Genomic DNA, 20460 nt, shown 5'->3' with positions numbered 1-20460 from the left:
TTTCTTTATTTTAACTCTATTCATGCAGATTTAGAATAAGAAGAGTTTGCATTATGAAGTTTGCTGTCAAACGCGGCTCCCAATGTTTAGTGGTCACATTAACTCGGTCCATCATTTTTTGTTTGTTTGTCATCGTATGTTATTGTTTTTCTAATCTCCTTTTCATCAACTCTATCTCGATTTTGGAACGAGGAACATTTGCACGAATAGGTTGCTGTCAAATGCTGCTTACAAGTTTGGTTTAATGGTTGAAAAGGTCCATCGTCTTTTTCTGTTTCTGTACTTTTTTTTTTTGTTTTTTTTTGTTTGTTTTTTACTGTCTTTGTTTACTTGTGTTTGTTTATTTTCTGTTTTTGGTACTCACTCAAAGGCGTATAAAACTCATGAAAAACGAATCAGTACAGACATACTGGTTCTACATGATTATTTCATCAATGGTTGTGTAGTTTATACCCAAGTGTTCTACGCACATTTGTTGTCCTGAGCTGATGTATTCAGGGCTGCTTTATGCTTCTTGCTTATCATTTTTGTATAGTCTGGAACTGAAATAAATAAGCGGAAATGGTTGTGTATTGGGTGTCATAAAAATGGGGTTTGCTTCTTTCTTTTTTTTTCTTTTTTTTTGTCAGGAACTGTACCGATTAATCAAAGCGGAACAGTTTTATTTTGTGTGTATTGAAAAAAGTTTGTTTTTGGTACTTTTTTTGTAATGTATAAAAGTAATGGCTGTATATTGTCTAACATATGTTAAGCAGAATGGGTGTATATTGTCTGACATAAAAATGCGTTGCGGGCTTTTTGGTACTCGTATTTGTTTGTGTGTGTGTGTGTGTGTGTGTTGATTTCTTGCTCTCTTTTTTCTCTTCTTGATGTTGTATGGACTGTTACTAGCTTGATACTGTCGATTTCTCAATACTGTTGTGGCCAATATATTGTTATGATTGTTATTTTGTTTTTATGTTTTTCGTCATCATCATTATCATTGTTATTGCCCATCACTTGTCGTCTACGTTTATCCTGTTTTTTTAAGCTACATGCTTTTCCTTTCTTCGTTTCAATGGTAGCAATGTACTTTGTCATTGTCAAGTATTACCTAGCATATTTTGAACACGAATTAAAAGTAATGCAGTGTAAGAAAGACAAGAGAGGCAAGGCTTTCAAGACTCACTTGTGACACACTTTAAAAAAATCCAAGCTTTTTATGTATTGAGTATAATTTCAAAATGTAATGTTTAAGATGAGAAAGATCAGTTTAAAGCAAATTAAGTCCCCTAGCATTAATTACAGAGTAATTTCCCTTTTTTACTATCTGCACCAAAACGTTTGCAAAATAAATAAAACTTCCATGCTTAGCAAAAGAAGTTCCTGTTTGAACAAAAAATGATAATAATGACTGCTCTTGTTGTTGGGTCAGAATATCAGATCAAAGAGCCAAGTTTAGAGAATACAAAAAATATAAATATAACAGTAAATGCAGTTTGCATATAATTAGGCTTCATTGTGTGTGTGTGTGTGTGTGTGTGTGTAGTTTTGGTTGTGCAGTTTATACCCTAGTGTTCTACGCACATTTGTTGTCCTGAGCTGATGTATTCAGGGCTGCTTTATGCTTCTTGCTTATCATTTTTGTATAGTCTGGAACTGAAATAAATAAGCGGAAATGGTTGTGTATTGGGTGTCATAAAAATGGGGTTTGCTTTTTTCTTTTTTCTTTTTTTTGTTTAGTCAGGAACTGTACGGATTAATCAAAGCGGAACATTTTCATTTTGTGTGTATTGAAAATAGTTTATGTTTTTGGTACTTTTTTTGTAATGTATAAAAGTAATGGCTGTATATTGTCTAACATATGTTAAGCAGAATGGGTGTATATTGTCTGACATAAAAATGTGTTGCGAGCTTTTTGGTATTCGTATTTGTTTGAGAATGTGTAGATAATGTGAATTCAGTTGACCAGGAATTACTCACTTTTGCAGCGACCAGCTGTTAGGTGTGTCAGTGTTTTAACTGTTGAGAGGGGTTGGTGAATATTCCATCGTCTGAATGAGTATCGTTGTGGTGGTGGTGGTGGTACGGATTGCCCTTTGATTGAATGAATTTGTTGTTTGCATATTGGTGGTGTTGTTGCGAAGGGTTTTTTGGGTGATGGCAAGCGAGTGGTGTGTACACCTGTGTGTGTGCGTGAGGCGATGTGGGTGGGGGAGAGGGAACTGTGTGATTGTGTGTGTGTGTGTGTATGTGTGTGTGTGTGTGTTGATTTCTTGCTCTCTTTTTTTTTCTTCTTGATGTTGTATGGACTGTTGGCTAGCTTGATACTGTCGATTTCTCAATATTATTGTGGCCAATATATTGTTATGATTGTTATTTTGTTTTTATGTTTTTCGTCATCATCATTATTATTGTTATTGCCCATCACTTGTCGTCTTCTTCTTCTTCTTCTTCTTTTCGGTCGCACTTGTCACAGAGTCAGGCTGGCCTGCGAGACAAATGTCGTCGTGGCTTCCAGGTCTTGTCTGCAGCCGTAGAGCTTGGTGCGTAGTGGGGTCGCTTCTGGCCACACGGTGTCTCTCAGTCCCTGGTGGAGGGGACAAGTCTGCAGAACATGTTCTGGTGTTTGGTCTTCAAGACCACAGGGACAGGTCTGTGATGGTGCCAGCTTCAGCTTCTTGAACATGTGCGCGTTAAGGCGGCAGTGTCCTGTGCGTAAGCGCATAATTGCTACCTGCTGCCAGCGTTCAAGCTCGTGATATGCATCCCTTGTGGCTTGTGGTCGTAGTGCTGCCTTCACGAGGGTCTTCTTTTCAGTGAAGCTAACACTGTTGTTTGGTTGTCTTTCTTTCGCTCCAAGTTTGGCGAGCTGGTCCGCAATTTCGTTGCCTGGAATTCCGCAGTGGGCTGGAACCCATTGCAGGACTACTCGTCGTTGCTGGGCAACTTCTTGTAGTTTCTCCTTGAGACGAGGAAGTTTATCTCTTGCAAGGGCTTCCAGGACAGACAACGCATCTGTCAGAAAGACAACTTGTGGGCATTCGCTCTCCGAGTCGTGAACCATTGAAGCGGCCTGTATGAGCGCCTGAACCTCAGCTGCGTAGTTTGAACAGTACTTTCCTGTAGGTATCCTTGCTGTGGATGTGTGGTGCTCAGGAGACTTCATGTACACTCCTGCTCCTCCGTCAGCAACAGCGTTGGTTGCAGAGCCATCTGTGTACACGTGAATCCAGGATTCTTCAGGGTACCTTTCAGCAATCATGGCTTGTGTCAGAGTGCGTTTGGCCGTGTCATCCTGAGAATCTCCTGGAGCGACCTGAGGGACTGATGTTGAGATATGAAAACTTGTGGAGTCTTCATTCCATGGCTGCGGCAGGTCGTTGGGACTCAGTGGAAGCGTCGATGGAGGCACACCATCCCGGTGCGCCCTGGCAAGTCTCTTGCTTTCATGGATAAAGCTACTGCGCTTGAGGCGGTTCTTTGTCAGTCCGTTCATCCTCTTCTTCATCGGATGATCAGGCAGGCACTGGAACTTTTCTGCTTGGACCATGATTTTGGCGTCTCTCCTTTGTGCAAGGGGTTGTATGGCAGTAACCTCCTCCATGGCCTTGATTGGTGTGGATCGCATGGATCCGGTGATGATGCGTAGGGCTTGATTTTGGACCCTATCCAGAGACTGCTGGTGGGTCTTCGCTGCAGTAGACCAGGCTGTTGAGCCGTACTCAAGGTGGGGCCTGACGGTTCCCTGGTAGACGCGCTTGAGTATCGTTTCGTTTGCTCCCCAGCTGGTTCCGGCTAGCTTTCGCATGATTATTGTTATTGCCCATCACTTGTCGTCTACGTTTATCCTTTTTTTTTAAGCTACATGCTTTTCCTTTCTTCGTTTCAATGGTAGCAACGTACTTTGTCAAGTATTACCTAGCATATTTTGAACACGAATTAAAAGTAATGCAGTGTAAGAAAGACAAGAGAGGCAAGGCCTTCAAGACTCACTTGTGACACACTTAAAAAAAATCCAAGCAGTGAGTTGAACATCTATATAACAGTAAAAAGCATGCTTATGATAACAAAAACGAAATCAGTCAAAGGTAGATACCAACTGGACTTTGAATCAAACATTCAGAAATGTTTTGGAGAAATGAATGATTATTCAAAACATCTCCCAAGGACAAATATATGTGTTTGTTAGAAACTGGTCGGCTAGTTTTTGAAAGAACAGTTGTCTTGTTTTTGGACACTGGACACGTATGTGGTAGACATTGATTTCTTTTCTGCACAGACAGTGTATTTTTTTTTTCAAAATTTAGTTCGAAGGGCATTCAAACGGAATCGATGAATTAAACTTCTAACTGGTCTTGACAGGAGACAGATAAATCATTTAAGAAAGCCTTGGGGTTGCTTGCTGTAACTGCCTTCATACAGTGACGGTAATACTGACAGTCTAAATCTTTTAGCCTATGTTTATGTCTATCACTTGACACTTCTATACACATATAACACTCTTGTAGATCTAATGGAATCCTGAGGAGGATTGTGAGCCTTCGCTGTTTCGCACTGCCTTTCTGGCAGCCTGATCTGCCCTCTCAGTGCAAAATTCCACAGTGAGAAGGCACCCAAATGAAAGTTACATGATTGCCTTTGATCGATAATTGATTTGAAATGTGGTCTATTTCAGTAATCATCTCAAAGCGCGATTTTTGATTTGCATATCTAAAGTGCATTTAACGCTGATTTTGAACCTACGCAAAGTAGGATTTGACTATCCTTTTTATGAAAATCTAGAATGTAGATCAAGGCCATAAGTATGGCGACGAGCTCAGCAGAAAAGATAGAAAGATGTTTGCGCAGGTGGTGCATTTTCTCACGGTTCAATTCCGGTGTTACAAAAGCTGCTCCCGCTCTGCCATTACCAAGAACCGAACCATCTGTATAGATTATTAGATAATTTCTAGATTCATTTTCTATATAACAGCATACGGAGCACTTTAGTATATTCGATGAATCATTTTTGTTTTTGCAGATTTGTGTGATCAATATCAGAGTTGGGTTTTCTCAATTCCCAGGATGGTATGGTTGAGAATGACGGTTTAACAGTAATGTTTTTAATCAACTTCTGAATCGGTGACGCCATCTTCAGTAAATGTATTGATAGGCTTTAGGGACTGAATTGTTCTTGCCCTTTCTGCAAAATTTTGGTCTGATTTTAAGTGCACTTCATTTTTGGAGAGAATGTCACAAACTGAGCTTCTTTGAACAATTTTTATGGCAGATACTTTTCTGTGTTCATCAAGGGGAAGTACACCTGCTTCTCCATAGGTTCCTAAGAGTGATGTGTGTGATAAGACTCCCAGAGCGAGTTTATAGGCTTTGCAATCTATACATTGTAACTTTTTTTTTAATAGGCATTGTGGTGCACTGAAGAACGCCTCCTGAGCATGTCATGAGCATGTCAACTTTGAACGTACAAAAGCGGTTGACAAAGATATGAGCGCTTTGACATCCTGTCCCCAATGTTGTTTGCTAATAACCTTGAGAAAATTCAGACTTTTCTCGCTTTGTTTATTATATGCACAATTTTTTGCTTCCGGGTAAGTTTGGAAGTTCGATAAACTCCCAGTAATTTGAAACATGTGTATAATTTATGACAATACCATCTGGAGTAAATACAAGGAGTTTTTCGGGATCATATCCCGAGTTAAAAGCATCATGCTCGTTTTTTCTAATGATAGGGTTAGTCCATTTTCTATCATGAATTTGCTAATTTTGTCAATTTCGCGCGGGTAAAATTTCTTTGTATAGTTCAGTACCCTGGTTGAAGTTTTGCGTTTCATCGTCAATTCATCCACAAACAGGTATCATCAACGAACTGCGATAACATTGCTTCTTTTGACCATGTATTAGATAGATCTGCTATCAGTATGTTAAACAACATCGGTGCAATAACTGATCCTTGGGGCAGAGCCATTTTAAGTGGTCGTGAGCTTGAATATGTGCTATTTCTACATGGCTGTTCGATAACAAGTCCTTAATATGATTGTACGTATGACCAGTTACACCAGTTGTTTTAATCTTGTGCAGAAGTCGACAGTGCCATGCTTGTTCATAAGCCTTTTTAACATAAAAAAACGTTGCCAGAGTATTTTTCCGTCTTGCGAACTGTTGCTTAACTTGTGTTGTTAATTTTACCAAATGTTGAGCTGTGGACCGGCCTTGTCGAAAACCAGCTTGGTTGACAGGGATTACGTTGTGTTTTGCACAGTAATGTACCGGCCTATCTAGAAATCTTTTTCCATGAGTTTGCATGTGTAGGGTGTTAGAGCAATTGGTCGGTGGCTGTGTTTGTCTGTTTTGGGTTTTCCCTGTTTGTGTATTGGGACAATAATTGATTGTTTCCAAAAAGCGGAATTTTACCTTCACTCCAGCATTTCTGAAGTAACCAGTAAAGAAAATATACCATATTCGGTGGTAAATATCGCATTTCATTTGAAATTCCATCCAACCCAACAGATGTTTTCTTGTGACTGAAATTAAAAATGAATTCTTTGACTTCGTTTAGGGTGATTGAACAATTTATGTAATGGTTAGTTATGATGTTGGGGTCCTTGTATATTTTATTTTCTTTGTTTTCTCTATACTTTCTTTGTTTCTCTATTGGTCCACTGGTACAACTATTTTAGCATAGATTATAGCAAAGACTTCAGCCTTCTCGAAACTTGATGTTAGGTCTGAAATCGGTAGTCGTATGGGGCACTGTGGCAAATTAATGCCATTTTTCATACTTTGAAGACTTTCCCAGACCTCTTGTATATCTTTATAGTTTGAAACTTCGTTCTTACAACAGGACGACCTGTATTTCCCTGTTAGATCAGTTTTTCGCTTTTTTTCATTTTAATGTGGTTTCGATAGATTTATCTCTAATGTATGGTTTAAATGCTTTTTCTCCCCTTCTTTGCTTTTTCACAAGCTTCGTTCCACCAAATATTACCAAGGCATTTGTTTGATTTTGTGGAATAGATTCGTCTAAGGCAGTCAATACGGCATTTGTAAATAAAGAATATAAAATGTCTACGTCTTTGCTGTCAGTATCAATTACGTTAAACGATGAAAGTAATTTTGAAAATTTGGACCAGTTGGCTAGTTTGTACTTGAATTTTGGAACTTTTTCTTTCGGGCGACACTCAAGTTAGATTCATAGCGGTTGCTCTATGACTGATTTTCCGGAATGCGTATTATTCTCCCATTATTAAGTAGATAGAAGGACGAGTCCACTAGATTCTCGATAAATCGTTGCTTGTTACAATTTAAGTCCTTCTCCAAAAAAGGTGAATGAGCATTGAAATCTCCCGCTATGAGAAGGTGGTGGTTTGTTTTTTGTCTGTTGTCTGTGTCTGAGTGTAGTGTACGAATCGATTCTGTGTTTACATCAATTGGTCCCTGAGGTAGGTGAACAGAGACGATAGTCAGCAATGAGGAATTATACTGGACTGTCACTGCACACGAATTTAGCCATTGTATATCTGGTGCAGCAGCACTTGGACAGGGTATGTACTTAACACCTTCACGTTCATGAATGACTGTTTTGATTTTTCCAGTGGTATCTGCCTTTTGATGGATCAGGGAGTGAGGGGGGTGGTAATAGTAGTTATCAATTTTAGGTAGTTTATCCCTTCTCACGTTTAGTGATTGAAGGGTTAAAACGTGGTAGCTGTGTAGTGCCAGATGTTGAACTAGGTGGTCACAGTTCGTCATAATGGAACTACATTTCCACTGATAGATTTTGAACTCACTTTCAGTCATCTTTGATGATTTGAGTAATCTGCTATAGTCTATACACAGTGAATACAGGTATCACGTAACGTCCAACTCTAAAACAGTTTAACAAATTGTAAGATATGAAAAGAAAGATTAGGAACCAGCTAGGAACCAGGAAAGCAATAGATAAAATGTTAAATATCAAATGGTGTTAGAAAAAAGTTGATTATAGTAACGGCTTGATTATAGTAACGGCAAAGTTAAAGAGATAACTCAGTAGTGCCGTCTCTGTGGTGCTGGTGATTGAAACAGTCAGTTCTGGTTGTGGCGGTTACGGTTGACTCAGCTGTCAGTACATTGACCAGTCTGGTAGCATGTTGTATCTATTGTATCAGTCTTGGTGGGGTCGGACAGGGTATGGCTGGTGTTGATGATGTCTGGTGGGGCGTGCTGGCTGTCTTGGTCTCTCCCACAGCAGATCCCGGACATGGCGACCGACGTTGCCTCCGGTTTAAATGGACGCAGTCTCGAAGATAGTAGGTTGTCAGGTGTTTTCAACGAATGAAATATTGGCAATGTCATAAGTTCTGAAGCAGTGATGGCATTGAAAAGTTACTTTTAATCTCTGTTCTTTCTTTGTTCACTGGGATGATCTTGCTCAGGACGAACTTTGTATGTGGGTTTTTCGGTGCAGTTTCTTTAAGCGTGGAAATAAATTATTTGCTTAAGTCCCCGGGTTGGTTAGATTTGAGGTCGTTCATTCCACAGTGGATGTTTACGACATCGAGGTTTTTTTCTGGATAAGAGGAATAATCCTGCAGGAATTTCCGTGTCTCGTACAAGGTGTGGCTGCGATGTTTTCTTGCTTGGAACCAGAATGACCTTCCGAGTCTTTTCTCTTCAACCCCTTTCATGATGGAATCATGGTGAATCAGCGCTTTGGGGAAAGTCCGTGTTCTTTTCAGAACGTTTTGCACCAGGTAGCTTGGCATTTACGTCATTCACAGACTTTACGTCGGGAACGGGCTTGACGTCATTGTTCTGCAGCTTTGGGGGCTTGATGATGTTTCCTTTTTTGACTCACTTGTGTAAACAAAGTGAGTCTATATTATAACCCGGTGTTCGGTTGTCTCTGTGTCTGTGTTGGTGTGTATGTTGGTGCGTATGTCGGTGTGTCCGTGGTAAACTTTAACATTGCCATTTTCTCTGGAAATACTTTGTCTACCAATACCAAATTTGGCATAAACATAGTATGAAAAAAATCTTCACAGTCATTCCAATAACAGGTTGTTAGTCTTCCGAATTAAGCCGTATTTCCGAAACATTAACGGTTTATTTCGTTGAGATTCGTTCAGAAATCCGAAAATTCTAAAAACCATTTCACACTGAGTTACTAGAAGGTAGGTTGTGTTTAAAGGCGACATGACCTCGTTTTTCTTGTCCACAATTAAAGGGAAAGAAGTACAAATTTTGGACAGAACACATACAGTGATACTAACTACACCATCGACGTGTTTACTGCATATGGATATTCTAAAGTGGACAATGAATTAACTGGTATGAACATAAAAGAAAAATTGAATTGATCGTTTATTTCAGCCCGTTCTAGACTGGTTCGTGCAGATCTAGAGATCTACCATGTGTTGCGATGTCCTTGAAGGGATGGCAACGTCTCATTTACCACCGAAATAAAAGAATAATCGAGATATAATAAAACACACAAAAAACATGATTTAAACAGCGCTATCACGTCCACTACAATCACATATCTTTTTATCATAATTATGAAGAAGAAAACGTCAACATTGCTTTAAATATCAAATCCAGTAAAATGACGTCAGATGCGCCACAGCAGTGGGGATTATAGTCTGCTTGCTTGGGAACTGAACATGCATGGTTTGATCCCCCTCCCATGCCTTTTTTCTTTCTTTCGTTTTTTTTCTCTCCCAAACTTATTTCATGTCTCATATTTAGTACAGAGCACTTTTTAGCGACTTTTTTTTTTCTTCTTCTTCTTTTTTTCCTTTTTTTTTTCTTTTTTTTTTTTTTTTTTTTTTTTTTTTTTCTTTCTTTTTTTTCTTTTTTTTTCTCCTCATGATTTTCTCCTCATTAATGGATAAAGCACGAAGCACAAGTGAGACTTGAAGGCTTTGCCTCTTGTTTGTTTAGTTATGATGGGCGTCACTTCCGATGTTGGTATTTTTCCTGTTTTCTTTGTTTTTTCTGGGGTTGATGGGTTCAGTTTTGCTGCCTCAGCGTAGCTAGGTGAGTTCATTTGTTGGGCTAGATTCGGTTTGGGTTCTTTTATTTTCGTGATACGTTGTATTGCTTCATTCTGAGCATCCACAATCCTTTCCAATGAGGAAAGACGGGTGCAGAGAATACTTATGTCTGATTTAGATCTAACAAAGCATCTCTCATATTGAGGTCTACCGGTACTGATGACATCGCCTCTTCTCCCCCGTCGTTGCACTGGGCAACCTCGCGTCGAACAGCTTTGTTTTCTGTGCTCCGGTTTTTGCAGCGCTTCCACCCGCTTTTTTTGTCTCCCAACTTACATGGCTTGATGTTGAGGCTATACGGGCGGTGACACTTCCCGACCACATGGCTTGATGTTGAGGCTATACGGGCGGTGACGCTTCCCGACCACATGGCTTGATGTTGAGGCTATACGGGCGGTGACGCTTCCCGACCACATGGCTTGATGTTGAGGCTATACGGGCGGTGACGCTTCCCGACCACTTGGCTTGATGTTGAGGCTATACGGGCGGTGACACTTCCCGACCACTTGGCTTGATGTTGAGGCTATATGGGCGGTGACGCTTTCCGACCGCAAAGCATGATGTTGAGGCTATACGGGCGGTGACACTTCCCGACCACATAGCTTAATGTTGAGGCTATACGAGCGGTGACGCTTCCCGACCACATAGCATGATGTTGAGGCTATACGGGCGGTGACACTTCCCGACCACATGGCTTGATGTTGAGGCTATACGGGCGGTGACACTTCCCGACCACATGGCTTGATGTTGAAGCTATACGGGCGGTGACACTTCCCGACCACATGGCTTGATGTTGAGGCTATACGGGCGGTGACACTTCCCGACCACATGGCTTGATGTTGAGGCTAAAGGGGCGGTGACACTTCCCGACCACATGGCTTGATGTTGAGGCTATACGGGCGGTGACACTTCACGACCACATGGCTTGATGTTGAGGCTATACGGGCGGTGACACTTCCCGACCACATGGCTTGATGTTGAGGCTATACGGGCGGTGACGCTTCCCGACCACATGACTTGGTTTTGGTTTCGTCAGACTTTGCCACAGTTACGATCAGCTGCTGGTAGTCTCCGCCATTTTGCTTTCGTGTCGTGTGTGTGTGTGTGTGTGCGTGCGCCGGCGTGTGTGTTTGTGTGTGCGTGTGCTTTATCTATTACCTGCAAGTATTAACAAATTTCAAGTTCATCTATACCTCATTTGCTGCTCAAATATTCAGTATATTGGAGATGTGGATTTAGTTGTGGGTTTTTTTTGCAATATTTCATTCATTGTTTTCATAGCGTTATGGTCAGATAGTTTATTTTGAAAACCAAACAGTGCGTTTCTTAATGAGAATTGTATTGGCTGTCCAATAACACCATTGATAAAGTTTTCAATGTTTTGCCAAAGTATTTTCACAGGGTGTGTGTGTGAGAGAGGGGGGGGGGGGGGTGATAAAAGAAATGTTCGATGAAGTCAACTTTGTCCATGCAAACTGTGCATTTGTTGTCGTTTACTTCTTTCATTTTGTGCAGTAAAATATTTGTGGGATAAATGTTGTATAATCTTCCACTGCAATCCCTTCAATCTAACTTCTTTTGTGAGAGAGATACACACATACATACATACATGCATACATATACATAGATATAGATATATATATATGTGTGTGTGTTTGTGTGTAGATATAGATATATATATGTGTGTGTGTGTGTGTGTGTGTAGTCTAACAGTGCATATACTTTATCCGGTGCCTTAAAACTTTTGAAATCAAGACAGATATCTTGTTTGACTTCCGCTGAGCTGTTATATACACTTTAATTACTGTCATTTCTGGATGTATTTCTTTTCAGAAACCATAACGCTAAAAAAAATAAATAAATAAATAATAATAATACATATATTCTGAATCCTGCAACCAAGATTATTGGACACGATCTTGCACCTGCACAGGAAGACAAAGCCCAAGCCTTTAAGATTATGATTATTACAGTAATCATTCTCTTTTACACAGCTGAATCCTGTGCAATGATGAATCACGAGCGCACACAAGTGGGAAAGGTGGGGTGATTGATTCTGCCCTGTTATCTGGCCTTAGGACGTGACGAAGCATAGTTTCCGTCAACCTCCTCTCATTCACCACATTTTTTCCCTTCCCATTGAAATACATCGTGTAGTGTGTGTGCCTGTGGCTGGGCGTATACTGGGTGTTTGCGTGCGCGAGAGTGCATGTGTGTGCTGTGTGTGTGTGCGCACGTGTGTATGTGTGCGTGTGCATGGCACATTTCTTTGTGTGTGTGTGTGTGAGTCCGTATGTGCTGCATGTGTGTCGGTGTGTGTGTGTGTGTGTGTGTGGCATATTTAATGCCCCTTTGTGTGTGTGTGTGTGTCGGTGTGTCTGTGCGTGTGTGTGTGTGTGTGTGTTTGTCGATGTGTCTGTTTCTGTGTGTCTGTAAATGTGTGTGTATGTTTGTGTGTGTGTGTGTGTGTGTGTTATTGTTCATAATATCTGCAATTTGTACTATTACCTTGGTGTATACAATATAGTTGTACACTTTTTATGTGTTGTGTTATGCTGTTGTGCACGATTGTATATGATGTATGATGCGTTTGGAGCCCATTGTGTGGGAGATTTGCGCCGTACAATTACTACATGGGGAATGAAGTCGGGGGGCTAGGGAATTGGGGGAGGGGGGGGGCTGAGAGGGGGGTGGGGGGGGCTAGGGGAAGATGTGTCATCTGTGCTTGGACCCAACACGCCGGTAGCGCCTTGAAAGTCTGTCAAATGCCGCGTGAATGAAAGAGAGGAGAAAAAACATACGATATGAAAGAAAAAAACCACCAAATGAAGAAATTGAATTGATGAAATGAAAATGTACATTAAACTCAAGTGATAAAAACAGGAAAAAAAACAATTCAAATAGAAATCGTTAAGCGAACACACACACGCGCGCGCGCGCGCACACACACGCGCGTCCCAAATTCTGATGCTCCCAATTAAAAATAAAAGAAAACGTTTATCAGCTTGTTCGCTTCCTTTGATACCTATAAGGCTGGTTGTTGTGGTTGTTTGTTGTTTGTTGTTTTTTCCACCTGAGTGTTGTTCATTGTTTCATGCCACTTTTGGTTCCCCATCCCGTTTGCAGGGTTTTTTTTGTGTTTTTTTTTTCTTTCTTTTGTAGCTTTTTTGTTGTTGTTGTTGTTTTTTGTAGGACTTTAATTGAATCAATCGATACTGACGCATAATGAATTTAAAAACGCAAATGAGAATTAGTTTATTAGATACATACCGAAAAAGGGGAGACACACACACACAAAAAAGCAGTCACACGCGCGTCACACACACTGTCACGGACGACATAATGGTTCCGCTATTTTTTCTCTTTTCTTTTACGTTTATGGAGGGGGTTCGAGTCCATCTCATCCCCTTTTTCTTCTAAAATGATAAGCGAAGCTGGCGGAGGCTGGTGGGTCGCCGTATTATTTTTAGAGGCGGGTGTGTTTCGTATGCGCGTGCACGATGTTTTCCATCGTGCGTGTTCCCCTTGCGTTCGAGCGGTAGTGAGATCGTGTTATGTTTTCTATGGTTTGTAAGTGTCTCGTGCAATTGAACGGAAAAAAAATATATAGGAAGCTGAGTGAACAGAGTGAGCGGAGTTCTAGTGCTTCAAATGCTCCTCGCCGGTTTGTCTCTAGCTTCACTCGAATGGAGTCAGTCCTTGGAGAAGGACGGTAGTAGAACCAGCGCTTAGCGGCTGATGTTCGTCGTTCTTTTTCCTCTGTAAACGACTTTGTGTCCGCCAGTGGAACTGTTCATCTGTGTTTCGATGTTAGCACCCGTTGTTCGTTTACGGAACACTGTGCGGTGGCCAGTGGGTGACGTTTGTTCTTGTCCTGTCAGCGTTCTCCAGTTGCCTGGCGCGCGTCTTGAGGTGTTGTGCCTCCGTTCGAATCCTGGGGAACCGTCACGTCGCTCTAGGTAGGAGCTTGTGTTCCAGTCTTTATGTATTTTTCTCCGTCGGGGTTCAGTGTTACGTTTGTATTTTCCGTCTCCTGTTTGTTGTGACCTTTCTCTTGTCATTGTTTATTATTGTTGAAGTTATGAGCATGTGAAGGGGCGATGAGTTGTCACATGCTGCTAAAATGTTATATTGGAAATGTAAGAAATAAATATTGAAATTTAAGAATTGGGGAGGAGCTACATTTTTGACAGGTCTGTCCAAGTAGGAGTTTTCAATGGAAGGGGGTAATTTTAGATATCTTGCTTTTTACATGCTCAAGACAATTTTATTGGATATTTTTGTTAAGGTTTAAGGAGCTCGTCCAACTAGAAGTCACGAGTTAACATCGGGAATAAATTTATGCTTGTATAAAACATTACTGTTGTATATGGTAAATGATTTGTTTTGTGACATGTGAAATACTGGAAGAAAGGGGAGATAATTATTAGTCTATTTTTACGGCGGCGAGGCGTGCGGAAAAAAGATGCCGGCAACCATTGTTAATGTCATTCACTTAAAAAAAAACCCAACCAACTATAACGTATGTTTTCCATAATATTTGAAAAAAATGATATCTTTCGAAATAATTATTTATCAATGGTTTTGGGCTGCCAATGCGTCTTCCTGTGCGCTCCTCGCTAGGTGCCGCCAGTTTTGTAGATATTTTAGTTATAACATGGTGGTTCCAGACCACCCGCCTCTCGGAGCCGGCGACGGATCCGCTGAGGGCTCCGCTGACGTTCTCCGCTGACGTTCTCCATACTGGGGGCCTGTCTTCCGTCCGCCAGCGTCAGCAGCACTCCTATTTTCATGTTTTGTTTTTTGTTTTTTTTATTTGTTTTTTTTTTTGAGAAACAAAAGGGCCATCCTGTGCTTCTTGTGATGATGGTTTGACATCTCATTTACCAGTGCCCTTGTGGTACGATGTGACAAGACTAAAGCTGTGGTTCTGCTGCCGTTTTTTTGGGGGTGGTTGTTGTTGTTGTTTGTTGTTTATTTGTATGCTCTTGATATTGTTTTTTTTTTTTTTTTAGTTTGTTTTATTTACATACATCTATAGACATATTGCACACAATCATTAAATGCATTATAAAATTTCGTTTTCTGTGTGGGCTTGTTGTGTTGTGGCGTCTGTAGTGGGGTATCTTGGGGAGGGTGCACGTCCGCTTTAGCACGCGTGACACACACACACACACACACACACACACACACACTCACTCACTCACTCACTCACTCACTCACTCACTCACTCACACGCACACGCACACACACACACACACACACACACACACACACACACACACACGCCGACATACACATACACCTACACATACATGCAAGCACATACTTTCGAAGCAGACTTTAAAACAAAAACTCGGATTGCCGACGGTGGAACTGTGACGGACGAACCCGGGTGTGGACGAACCCGGGAGTGGCTGTGTATATGGGGGAATCTAAATGAGCGGCGTGGGAGTAATGCCACTGAAATGGTGTAGACGATGGGGCAGCACAAATAACCTCATGAGATGAGAGAGGACAAGTTGGCAAGAGACAGAAAGAAAACCAAAAAATATATATATATATACCGTCCATATTCCATCCATTTATGCACCCATTGATTCTTTTGATCCCAATCACCACCAACCACCACCACCACCCCACGACCCTCCCCCCCCCCCCCCCCCCCCCCCCCCCCCCCCCCCCCCCCCCCCCCCCCCCCCCGCTCCCACCCCCACCCCCCCAAATTAACGCAACCTACGAGTCACCTTTGCCATGATGGCGTGACCATTCACCAGAACCCAGATGATAGGGACAGCAGGACTGAATTTCCTGCTGGCCAACCGCCATGGTAAAACTACCCGATCTATCAGAGAGGTTGGTGGAAGCGCTGCACTGTCATTTCCTTTGGGCATGGTCCACCAATGACTGTCCTTTCTCTGCAGGAAGAGGTCATGCATGCCACGTGCTGCTTTTATCGTAGGTTGAATAGGGATGGGGGAGGGCGGGGGGAGGGAGGCTCATGATGGGTTCTGGACCGTGTGGGATGTGACGTTGATGACTTTTTATGGGAGGGAGGGGAAGGGGGGGGGGGGGGAGAGGGGATAATATCAGTATCAGTAGCTCAAGGAGGCGTCACTGCGTTCGGTCAAATCCATATACCACAGATGCCTGACCAGCAGCGTAACCCACCGCGCTTAGTCAGGCCTTGAGAAAAAAAAAAAAAAGCAGCATAGAAGTAACGCCACTGAAACGGTGCACAAGATAGAACTATCTCCCCCCACCCTGCAAAAGAGAAAAAAAGGATTGATCCATGCCAAATCAAGCACTGTTTAGTCATGGAAAAGCAAGTGGAATGAAATGTTGCTTGCTGTCTATTATGGCATACATAAGGGGATAAGAAAGAAAGTGAAATTGCTGTGGTGTACACTATGTGAGATACAGAACGGACAGAGAGAGTGAATAGACGGACAGACAGACAGTTCAGACAGATAGATAGACAGACAGACTGACTGATTGACAGATAAATAAATAGTTAGACAGATCGATCAGTCGATAGATAGACAGACAGATCGATCGATCGGTGGACAGATAGATTAATAGATAGTAACATACAGCCATAAATTCATCACTCTAAATTAGAATAACGTCAGCCAATTTACAAACAACTTTTTTTTGCTAAAACAAAATAAACAACAACAAAAATAATATGAGAAGATAAGAGTGGTGGAGGGGACGAGGATGTCGAGAAACCGAAAGGAACTGTTTTGAAATAAATGCAAAGAAACAGACAAACAGGCAGGATTGTTTCTTCTTTTTTTTCTTCTTTTTTTTTTTTTTTTTTTTTTTTTTTTTGGGGGGGGGGGGGTGGGTTTTTTTTGGTTTTTTTCTTTTTTTTGCTTGTTGTCGTTTTTGACTCACTTGTTTAAATAAAATGAGTCTATGTTTTAACCCGGTGTTCGGTTGTCTGTGTGTGTGTGTGTGTGTGTGTCCGTGGTAAACTTTAACACTGACATTTTCTCTGCAAATACTTTGTCAGTTGACACCAAATTAGGCATAAAAATAGAAAAAATTCAGTTCTTTCCAGTCATCTTGTTTAAAACATTATTGCACCTCTGGAATGGGCACACACAAAAAAATGAAACCTAATTATATGCAAACTGCATTTACTGTTATATTTTTTGTATTCTCTAAACTTGGCACTTTGATCTTATATTCGACACAACAACAAGAGTAGTCATTCTTATCATTTTTTGTTCAAACAGGAACTTCATTTGCTAAGCGTGGAAGTTTTATTTATTTTGCAAACGTTTTGGTGCAGTAGTATAAAAGGGAAATTACTCTGTAATTAATGCTAGGGGACTTAATTTGCTTTAAACTGATCTTTCTCATCTTAAACATTACATTTTGAAATTATACTCAATACATAAAAAGCTTGAGTGTTTTACTCTCAGTGTACAGGGCTTACAAATACAGAACACATTTTAACGATTAGATTTTTTTTTTATGTGTATCACAAGTGAGTCTTGAAGGCCTTGCCTCTCTTGTTTTGTTTGTTTGTTGTTGTTGTTTTGTTGTTGTTGTTTTTGTTGTTGTTGTTTCACTACTTGCTCTTTTTCATCCAAATCAGTGTGACAAATCACGGACAGAACCGAAATGTTAAAGACAGGGTGGGGTGGGAGTAAGTTTCCTGTTGCCGCCACCGAGAGAGAGGGGGTTGAGGGTTGGACATGTGCAACATGGTTGGAGTTGGCGAGGCCCCTCCAATACATAACAGGAAAGGGAGAACTGGGCCGCGCCTTCCTGTGCCGAAACCCTGGAAACAGTGGATGCGAATTCTCTGCCCCCGATGGCTATACAAAGGCTATGAGACCTTGAACCTGTCTTTCCTGTCTGGAAAGGGGTCATGCTGCATCCAACATGAGCTGAACGAAGGATTCGTGGCGAGTTGTGGAGGGAGGGCATAGGGTGTGTTGTTGATGACTGGAGGGGGTGGGGGGCGTGGAGGGGGGGGAGATGGGGAAGTGAACAGCTTGTAGGTATTTGTGCGGGTGGGGAGGGGCGGGGGGGGAGGGTTGGGTTGTTTGAGTGGAGGAGAGGAGTCGTGTTTATGTGTGTGTAGGGTGGGGGTGTGGGGGTGGGAGGGGCGCAGGGTTGTGTGGGACGTATTCACGCGCACGTGAGTATTACACTTTTAGTAACAACTACTACTGCTGAGAGAGGGAAGCAGACAGAGGTAGAGGAAGAGACAGAATAATCAGACCGACAGACAAATACACAGAGAGATGCAGACAGATACGCACACACGCACGCACGCACACACACACACACACACACACACACAGAGAGAGAGGGGGGTGGGAGAGAGAGAGAGAATATATAGTACGATACATGTGGACAAAGAGACAAACGGGAAGTATATTACTTCAGTTTCGTGCCGTTGATTCTTTTGATCAAAATAACGCCGGAATTAACACAACATTCCTATGCTTCGAACAAATGTCCATAACCATAATTGGCGTACCTATTCACTGGTGAGAACTCAAATCCATTGGATGTCGCAGAAAGATGGCTGTAGATGTGTTGTTGTTTGTTTGTTTTGTTTTGTTTTGTTTTTAATGCTTTCATGATCAAGTTCGGTGTTTAAAATGAAATCTGCTACAGCTATATCTATATTTCTTTTCTTGAGTGGCAGATTTGATACACTCACGGTTACTCTCCTATACGTACAGAAACGAAATGTACACCTTTGATGACTCACACACACACACACACACACACACACACACACACACACATTACTCAAGTACAACGTTGCCATTATATTCACGAATAAGAACGAAATTCACACCACAAACGCTATAGGTAAAACATGTTATAATAAATGTGCTCATCGTAAAAAAAAAAGAAGAAGCAAATATAATCAACAGACGTCAGAATGTAATTGCAATGTACGATTTCAAAGAGTAACACAATGACCTTTTTCTTTTCTTTTCTTTTCTTTTTTTTTTTTTTTTTTTTTTCCTTCTTCTTTGTTTCTTTCTTGACATCCTCATATTTATGTGTTAACGCAATACGTCTGTGTTTATACTTATGTTGTTTGTATAGAACCAGATATCAGAAGCATACTTATTTATCGTGAACCGTAAATGAAAGGTTTATAGACACAACAATAAAGGGTAAAGAATGATAAAGATTTTGAAAATAAATAAAATAAATAAAACCACCTAAACTAAATGTAAGGTGTTCTAATCAAAACGTGACGTGTTCTTTGAAACATTCATAAAATTATATTACTTTTGATAGTCGAGGTTGTATAGGGTCGTAATTACACCATTGACTAACTGTATCAGTATCATCAAAATTTGTAAATTCAGACTTTATATCTCTAACGAAACTTATATGAGTAATAGTAAGGTAATAAACCTTGTTTTTCATTTATTTATTCCTTTTAAAATGGTTCGATGGCTTTCTGTTGAATAAATCTCTCTCTCTCTCTCTCTCTCTCTCTCTCTCTCTCTCTCTCTCTCTCTCTCTCTCTCTCTCTCTCCACCCTGTATGCCAGCAACCCAGTAACTTATTCCTACAGGGGACGGAACCCGCCCGCACTGAACAGAAAAAGAGACAAAAATTATCGTTCTTGCTCACGACAGAGCGCGTTGGAATTGGTATCGAACACGTAGCGACGTTGAATTCATTTTCACACAACCACAGGTCTGGTCTGTGGGATAGAGTCCTCTAGAGTGCGTGCAGAAAAGCAGTGTGAGTGGTAATCCACTGAATCTGCCTATCCTTTCATCACTGTCAGGTCTAGTCACCGAGGACGCAGTCAGTAGACTGTTCGCAATGTCAGTGATACCCATGCCGATCTTCTCAATCAGCTTTAGTGAATAGGTAGGGGTGTGCGCATGTCGGACACACACGTACGCACGCATGCACGAACGCACACACACACACACACACACACACACACACACACACACACACGCACGCACGCACGCACACACACACACACACACACCTCCTGCACCATCTGTGATCATAAACCCTGGATATGAGTGTTTCCAAAAGATAGAAAATTAAATGCTTTGAATGATGAACCGATGAAGAAATTAATAACACATAAATAAATGATCGAATGGGTGAATAGAAAATAGATAATTTGTTTCAGATCAGTATATTGCTCTCGGATAATCAAGAATGAACTAATTTAACTAGTTATAGTTACTTAACTATAACTATGACTAACGAAATGGAGTATTGTCGAATATCTTCACAAGTCAGTTATTGAACAGATGAATGAATGGACAGAAAGATAGACAGACGTGAATAATAGATGAAAGAAAGGAAGAAGAAACCAAAAAATAGCTTCCCTTTAATTAACAATAACATGTCATCCGCCATAGAGGCCCCATATCCCACTCCTCACACTCGCACCTTCCCGTACTTTTATCACCGGTATATT

Source organism: Babylonia areolata, chromosome 21 (genome assembly GCF_041734735.1).
Source record: "Babylonia areolata isolate BAREFJ2019XMU chromosome 21, ASM4173473v1, whole genome shotgun sequence".
Lineage (NCBI taxonomy): Eukaryota > Metazoa > Mollusca > Gastropoda > Neogastropoda > Buccinidae > Babylonia > Babylonia areolata.
Note: the sequence above shows the minus strand (reverse complement) of the source record.